An 8,734-nucleotide genomic window follows, 5' to 3' on the forward strand; every position below is an offset into this window, starting at 1 on the left:
GAAAACTTATAATACATAGCAGCTTGCAAGTAAAAAGATGTTGCATACCTAACGAAGGATCGTCCGCGTCAAGTTGATCCAAACGAGCTTCCAAGGTGGCTGGATTTGCCTTCTTGGATTTTTTCTTCTTTAAGGTAATATTGACCGGATTAACCTTGCGCTTCCCGGCCACTTTAGAAACGTCCGCATCAATAACATGACGCTTACCCTCAGCGGTAACATCATCAGGTACCGGACTCGTAACTTCCGCAGCAGTATCAACATCTTCTTGACCCGCTGTTTGGTTAGTAGTGGCTCGTTGACGGGTGAGACCTGCAATTGAGTCCACAGCTTTGTTAACATAAGTCGAATATACTTCTTCACAAAGTGATGACTCCTCGCTAGACGAAAAGAGTACGATCACTCCGCTAAAAGTAATGGCAGTCACGGGTTGAGGTTGTAAAATGCCCTCACCTTTGAGTATGGTTTCTTGAACATACTTCTCACCTTTGGCATACATGGGTTCGGAAACCACAGGCTCCGGACAAAATGCAGTAGGGAATAAAAAATTGTTGCGAGTTCGATCCAAAAAGGGGCCGTCCCTAGGTTCAATCGGACGACGTACCATCATGCCCCCTTCATGATCCAACAAAGTGCTGAAGGTGGAGCCTTCACCTGAGCAAACAAATAAAACAAGTCAGAAATTACTAATCATTAAGAAAAAGATAGAAATGATAAACAAACTTACTCTTGTTGGTCATTTCGTAATATGGTTCTAACTTGGGAAATGGCCACGTGAATTGGGTGCAGGGGAGTTGGCGTGGATATTAGCGTTTTATACCACGTCTGACCCTCATGAGCAATGGCAGGAACCACGGGCATGGGAGCTTCCGCCTTACGTTTCGTCATCTTAAAAGGAATGACGTCTTCTCGGATCCAGAAAAATTTTGGCTTCCAGCCGTGAAGGCTACGGAGCCACTCCGTGCCTATGGTCCTCTTCTCGATGGATGCAAAACTGTACCATCCATCACGAAACGTCATTTTATAGAAAACGGCAAACATGCCAACAGTCGGTTCAAGGTTGCAAGATTGGCAATAGAATTCGAAATGTCGAATCCTCAACATCCCAAAAGGATAGATCTGGGAGAGATGAATCCCATAAGTTGTCAAGACTGATTCGACAAACTTCGTCACCGGAATTCGGAAGTTCCCCGTCGTAAAATGGTCTACATATACAGCCATTTTCTTCGGGGGAGGATTAGTAGCAATGGAACCATTAGCCGGGCGTTCCAGTTCCCACTCTGTCGTCAATCCGTACACGTTAACAACGTCATTATAATCCTTTTCTTTAAGGCAAACGACAACCTCGTTGATAGTGGGGGTACTTTTCGTTTCTTTAGCCATTTAAATAACAAGGAGATGAAGAACTCTCAGAAAGGGGAAGAAATCTTAGAGTAGGTTGAAAAGCCTCGAGTGTTTGAAAGAAATCTGAAAGTGATAAAGATTAAATGGGAATCATAAGGGTTATATTTATACCCATCGCAATTAATGCGATCCATAAAGTGACAGAGGGGAGAGAAACCGCGGACCGCCAGATGGCTGACACGTCAAGCGTGAAATTCAAGATAATATAAACAGGCTGTCAACGGCGTTCTCCACGTCTTGTCAGTTGTCCCCAAGGAGTTTCTCTCTACGCCACGTCATCATAGTTATCCAAACTTTTAAACATTTCAAAAAAGTTGTAAATCTCAAAAAAAAAAAAAAATCTTCTACAGATTTTTTCTTCAAACAGTTGAATGGCCACAAAAAGTCAAAGAGCTTTTTCTCGTTAATTATTCAAAAGTAATTACAAAAAGAGAAAGAAAAAATTACAAGTTACAAACATCTAAGCCTATCTTAAGGATTCGAGGTTGATGGGTCTTTCGGAGCCTTTGACGAAGTATCCTCCGAAGAATCATCCTCAGACTCTTCACCACGATAGTTCTTCAAAAGTTGTAAACCGTCATCTGCGGAAGCAAATTTCGGGAGCATATCTTGTAAAGGGAAGGTCAAAGTATCATGCTCTCTAACCCGATTAGCACGATCTTGTTTGACATTTACACCATGAAGCGGATGATCTTTAAATGTACGATTGCTCTGAGCATAGTTCATCCCTTCATGAAAACCCGTCACACGCCCAATTGAAGAAGAAGCAGCCATCAGATTGGCAAAACTGTCATTAAGCTCCTTACTTCCCTTGATATGGAGAATGACCTGTTGGGGTAGAATATAAGTTTTCATTATCAAAAATAAGAAATAGACAACAAGTGTCAAAGTATAACTTACAACATCAACTCCACGAGTAAGGAACCACTGCCGGTCCTGCTCCGCACGTTCTACTCGCATCTGGAGCTCTTTGGACTCCATAGTTGCTTTTTCATGAGCTTGAAGGAGAGAGTCATAGGCAGTTTGAATCTCAGCCGCACTCTGGTCCTTAAGATCGACTCGCTCCTTCTGCAATTTTAGCTCCACTTCAAGATCATGGATCCGAGCACCCTGAAGAGCCACTTGATTTTCCAACGCCAAGTTTGCTTCTTGGGCCCGGACTAAATCGTCTCGGTCCTTTTGAGCCTTGGCCCGATCAGCTTCACGAATGAATTTTTGCCTTTCACAAGCCTCCTTCCGTCGGCGAGCAGCGTCAGCATTACGATCTTGCTCATTCTTAAGGGCATTCTCCGCGTCGGCCTGTTTCCACTTAGCAGTTTGGGAAGCAATACGATGATCTTCAGCTTCTTTCTTAGCAGCCTTAGTGGCCCGCCGAGCTTCTCCCACTTTCCCGCCTAGAGTACGCCACTCACTTAAGACCTCCTGGATCCCGGCCAAAGCATTAGCTAAATGATAAGCTACATTCGTGTGAAGATCATGGCGGGAAAGGTCACGTTGATATGTCATCTCAGCGCGTGGCGTACAGTGTTCAACAAAATCCATACAAGTTCTAGGATGGGAGAATCGAGATCCGTTAGTAATGCCCCATGGAGGGACAAACAACTCATGTTTGTCACCCAGGCCCGTGTCCCCGTAATAACGGGAACCCGAAGGTTTAAGGCGAGCCGGGGTTGAAAAAGGTTGTTGAGGAGGAGGCCGAGGAGGAGACTCCTCAGTCCTGTAACCTTCCTTATTAACAGAAGGATTATCCTGCTGATCACCAGTACCACCCCCAGCCTGGAAAAGATAGTCAAAGCGAGTATCAGTTTCAGACTGGCTGTTAACTCTTTCTGTTACAATATCAATTGGCGGAGTCGGCACCCTATCTTCAATAATAGTCTCAGTCGGAAGGGAGGTCGGCCGGTCTTCCGCCACAATGCCACTTGGCGGAGTAGGCGGCTTGTTCTCCACCTCTTTTTCCGTAGGAGGAGATGGTTGCTTTTCGGTCTGAGGAGTTGGGGTGGGTAACTTCTCAGATACGTCTTCATCAAAGATTAATGGACCTGCATAAAAAGTCATAATCAGATGAAAACATTCTAAAAAGTATAACGTTTAAAGATAATCGCATACCTTCTACAGTATCGATGCGATCGGCAAGACTGTACTGGGGCTTTTTAGGGCGATGAATTTTTCGTTTTTTCTTCGATGGCCCTGCCTCAGCATCCGCAGTCGTCGCGCCCGTTTGATTCCTTAAAGCTCTCTTTTTCTCCAACTCTGCCAATAAAGATGAGACAGAGGAAAATTCAGAAGCATCCTCATCAGAGTCTCCCTCATCTTCGGAAACAGGAAAATCAGAAGCATCGCCATCGTCATCACTTGATGATAGAATGGCGATCATCCCATCGAAAGTAACGGCATTAAGGGGATGAGGGTTTAGAACATACGCACCTGTTTCAAAGGTGGCATTTGAAGTAATAGGTTCAGCTCGAACCCTCTTAAGAAAAAGAAATTGAGACTTGGTTTTTTCAAGGATAGGTTGGTCTCCCGCATCGCGGATACTCTTACGGACACAACCTCTATCCTCAAAAAGAGCGTTAAGCATAGAGCTCCAACCTGAAACGATGGTAGCTTAATCATAAAAATATTCAAGGAAGAAAAGGCAATAAAAGATAACTCACGCTCATCCAGGTTAACAAAAATGGGCTTCATAAATTCCGCCGGCCACAAACAGCTCATGCCTGCCCACACTAAGGCTTCCTCTGGCAAGGCCCGCATAGGTGTCGGCTCCGTAGTAAGAACACGGTATCAATCACGACCCTCGTGAGCAGCTGTGACAACGTCTGGAAGAGCGGAGTTCACTGGGCGACGAACCATGGCCAGAGGAACCACGTCCTCAGAAATCCAAAAAAACTTGTTCCGCCAGTCTTTGGACACCTTTTCAACTTCATAACCGATACTCCGATCGGAAAACCCTTGACATGTGTACCAACCATTACGGTTAGTAAAACGGTAAAAAACCGGAAATCGGTCAACGTGTGGCACCATGTCACGTGCGATGCATACAAATTTGTAATGACGAATCCGCATCATAGCACGAGGATGCAGTTGGGATAAACGGATCCCATAAACAGTTAACACTTTCTGGAAAAATTTCGTTATGGGAAGACGGAAATTCCTATGAACAAAGTAATCAGCATACACTGCCATTTTCCCAGGCGGTGGGAAACTGGCTATAGAACCAAAGCCTGGAAATTCCGGTCCCCATTCAGGTGGAATACCGTAAGTTTCCAACAACTTTTCATATTCCGAATAATCCCATGACACTTCTATTTCGTCGACTTCAGTCTCTGCGTTCGACATTATAATAGAATACAATAAGATAGAAGAAAAAGTGTATGAAAAATTCAGAGAAACTAAGAAGGTAATCAGAATAAAAGAGTGATAAAACTTCAGAAAGAAGGAGTCTCTATTTATTTATACTCATCGCAATTAATGCGATGGGATATGAACAGTAGAGAGAGAAAATCGTCACCCAATCAATAATTGCCACGTCACGCGGGAAATTCGAAAAAGAGAAAAAGCTGCACAGTCGGGTACAGTGACAGCCGTTAAAACGTTCCATCATCTGTTCACGCGCCTGAGAGTGGTCAACTTCTCCTTTTTTCATGATTATCCACACCAACAGATGATATTTTCTACCTAATTCCAAAAGATTCAAAAACCCCCCACATACGTTAAGTCCAGAATTTCACCCGCATAAAAGACTTCACTTGGAAGAAACACTGGACTAAGGGGACTTATAGAGGTAGGGTACCAAAAAGACCCAAATACCCTTAAGTACCACCCGCGGGTCACAGAGGAACCTCTAATAGGCCACCCGCGGGGCATACGGATCACCCGCATATCACGATAGAGGAGGAACGTCCTCATACCACCTGCAGAAGTATCCTGGCATCCTCAGAGGTCATCCGCAGGACAAGACATCTGTCCGCCTAAACAACCGGAAGACAATGCTAGCGGGACAGCTGTCATCAATTAACTGCCATCTAGAAGAATATCCACGATTGTTACTTGAGAAATACGTGATCTACCAGCCAATGAACAAAGGACACCTGGCCAGGTTGGTATAACCGTGCATATGGCCAGGGTGCGATCCGTCCTATCATTGGGCAACACGTGTCCAGGTTGTTATACCCATGCACATGGGACGTATAGCTCAACCTATCATAAAAGGACACGTGTCCAGGCGGTTATTGAAGATCTTCTAGAAGAGGACAGCTGGCCTAATCACCTTCCTACATCCTTCGGCTATAAATACCTTGTCAAACGGTATGAGGTAATCATCCACTCACTTGCATTCTGACTACGCTTAGTCTACTCACTTCAGTACTTTCTTCTATACGAACGTTACTGATTCTCACGACGAGGGTGGTTACAGGAAGACCCCCTCTCTTGTCCTTCCTGTAACGAGACTCACGGTGTTCGTTTTGCAGGTTCCGGTCACTGGACTTTGGGAAGTTATACTCATATCTTGGTCGTAATTATCGTATTCTACCCTGTGGACTCATTGGATCCAGGACCCATAACAGGGGATCAGATCCTTGTTTCTTCACATCTGACTCGGACCCGTTATTTGACTTATGACCCGTCCGGACCTATTATTTAACGAGTGTCCGACCCAGGCGTATTGTTTAACAGATGACCAATCCGAGCATAATATTTAGGCCTAGGCTCAAGTATAGAATAACCCATTAAGCTTAAGGGTAGCCCCTACCCTTTCCTATATAAAAAGGTAAAACCATTATTATATATTACAAAAGACAACTTTGGTGTCGCAAGGCCTGATTAAGCCACTTACCGGCACCTTAGTGGTAAAAAAAATTCTATTTTGTATTTTAGTTCAATACCGTAACGAACATAACGTAAATCGGTCAAATGGCAATTTTGTTTTCTCTATTTTTGTTTTAGTTCACTGTAACGAACGTTACGAAAACTGGCTAAAATCGCGTGCACTCGCGCCATTTGGTTTTAGTTTCGGTTGCGTGACGAACATAACGACCAACGATCGAATGGCAAATTTAATTTTTTGGTTTTAGTTATGGTACCATAAATAACGTTGAGGAGACCGACCCAATTTGCGTTAACTCACCACGTATCAATGCCCGGATTTGTCAACACTTGGGTTTTTCTACTGCTTGGGTTTTACCGACCTGCCCGGCGCAATGAGCCGAGGTGAAAATACTAGTTTTTCATAAATCACAAGGACGTTAGGCATTACACACTCTAGTTACACATGACTACCGCCTATCTCCACTCTCTTAATTATACTGTCACTCTTGTTACCATCTCCCTCTCTCTAAAAAAACATATATACATGTATTGAACTATATTAATGCTGTCCATTGAAAGGTGGTTCAGGGACTCTGACTCCCACCCTTTCCAATGGGTTACTTTCTTTTTTAGGTAAAATTAACATTATCAGTTGAAAGACCAAAGTAAATGAAACCAGCTTGTGACAAAAGAAGAGGTATTGTGTTCACGTCTTACTTGTGACAAAAAGAAATAAGGGGTTTCAGGTCGGTTCAAAGGGTTTTCTCATATATTGTTGGTTTCCTCTTGAGGGTGAAATGAAGATTATCATGTGATTGAGTGGCTCGTCAGTAATCCATATTGTCGTTCAAGAAAAATAATAATAAATCAGCTTACAAACTAGAAATGGGTCTAATAAACGAGGATGGAATGCATCATGCTCTTCACTCTTCCGCATCCCCTATATTGGTCTGGTATCGATCTTCGCCTTCTTTGTTGCTTTTCCAATTCAGGATGGTCTTGTCAATATCGGTCTCTCTCCATCTCACATCCTGAGTCACATCATCTCCACCTCAACCAATTTCTTTCCCATTGCTTCATTCTCGCTTACCCACAAGAGTATTCCATGCACCCTAATTAAATCACCTATTCTCATGATCGTACTAGACATAATCAGTTCGATTGAGCACGCTCGAACCACAATTGGATAGACCACCCAATTATTGTTCCGGTTAAATCGCATTGGTGATTGGGCCAGATGTAAAACTTTTTTTTAAACAAATTCTCATTAACTTGTACAGTTATTAGTTCAACTCTATATATTTTGTTTATTTCAGACTTTGTATTTCCTTAATATTGCTAATTCACACCAAAAGATAATGTAGTTCGATATTTTACTTCAGAATTTATATTTCGTTATATAAATCTTTCTTCCTTCATCGAGTTTTGAGCATTGCCTTCGACCATAATTGATCGTCTTCATCATCGTGGGTCATTCCCTTGTCTCACGTCAAGATTATTTTCTTTATGTATTAGTTCTTTTAAGTTTTTGTTTTTATAATCTTAACACCAAACGAATATAAGTCAATTTTGAAATTTTTGTTCAAATTATTATTGTGTGAACGGTAAATATTTAATATTTTAGAATTTTGTTGGGTTCCTTTGATATCTTCTAGTACTTTTGTAACTTGATGGCATTTTGGGATTTATTATTTCATTAAGTGGGTAATGAGCTAGTTGTAATTGGGTACTTGTTTAAATACGATTACACCTATTTAGTTTAAAATAGTACACCATGAAGCATACAATTGCTACACTCAAACCATCAAAGTCTTTTAACGAGTCGTTTTCATGTTTTTCATGTTTGATACTTGTGTTCATCACGTTGTTTTTAATCTGGTAAACATGACACGACACAATTTGTCAGCCCTTTACTGGCATATTCTCGTGTTTAAAGGTCCGTATCATATGAAATAAATAGTGACTTGAAGCCGCTAGTTTATATATAGTCAATTTATGGCTATCTGGGCAGCGTATAACATATGAGACGACACGCGAACATGGACCAGTTTATGGTACGTTGCCCTGTAACCGATCTTAGACAACAACTGGTGAAGTGCTTTTCCATGTTAATTTCGTTTGTTTCATTCCCATCCAAAATTAGTATACATCAACTCCGAGTTCCATTACCCGGATGCCCTACTCACACAACCCCGAGTGTTGTGCCACGTTAACTCACGAGCTCACAAAAGACAGTGAGTAGTAGGGTGTGTGCAAACAGATCAGACCCGCAGGACCCGACCCACACCCGTTTAGTGGATATTCCAAGAATCTCAGGACCTAGGATCCGACCATATTGTAAATAGTCATGTCAGATCAATTCGGGTCTAGCGGGTCTTATCTGGTTTACGTAAAGAGAAAATGGTTAAACTTAAGAGACTTGACTAACCTGACACCAACACCTTTAATGATATTCTTAGGACCTGAAAACAATAGGGTTTGATTTGGGCCGGGTTTCCCACCTCTCACAAGTCTTAACCGG

At 42.5% G+C, this 8,734-nt stretch overlaps 1 protein-coding gene across 1 annotated transcript in view; it reads right to left on the reverse strand.

Moving 5' to 3' along the window:
- LOC143535840 (uncharacterized) overlaps positions 1-8,734 on the reverse strand; it is a 209,308-nt gene that overhangs the window by 3,107 nt on the left and 197,467 nt on the right. The window lies entirely within an intron of this gene.

This window comes from Bidens hawaiensis, unplaced genomic scaffold, assembly GCF_021521415.1.
Source record: "Bidens hawaiensis isolate Kalapana, Puna unplaced genomic scaffold, B.hawaiensis_p1.1 tig00010636_1, whole genome shotgun sequence".
In the NCBI taxonomy this organism is placed as follows: Eukaryota; Viridiplantae; Streptophyta; class Magnoliopsida; order Asterales; family Asteraceae; genus Bidens; species Bidens hawaiensis.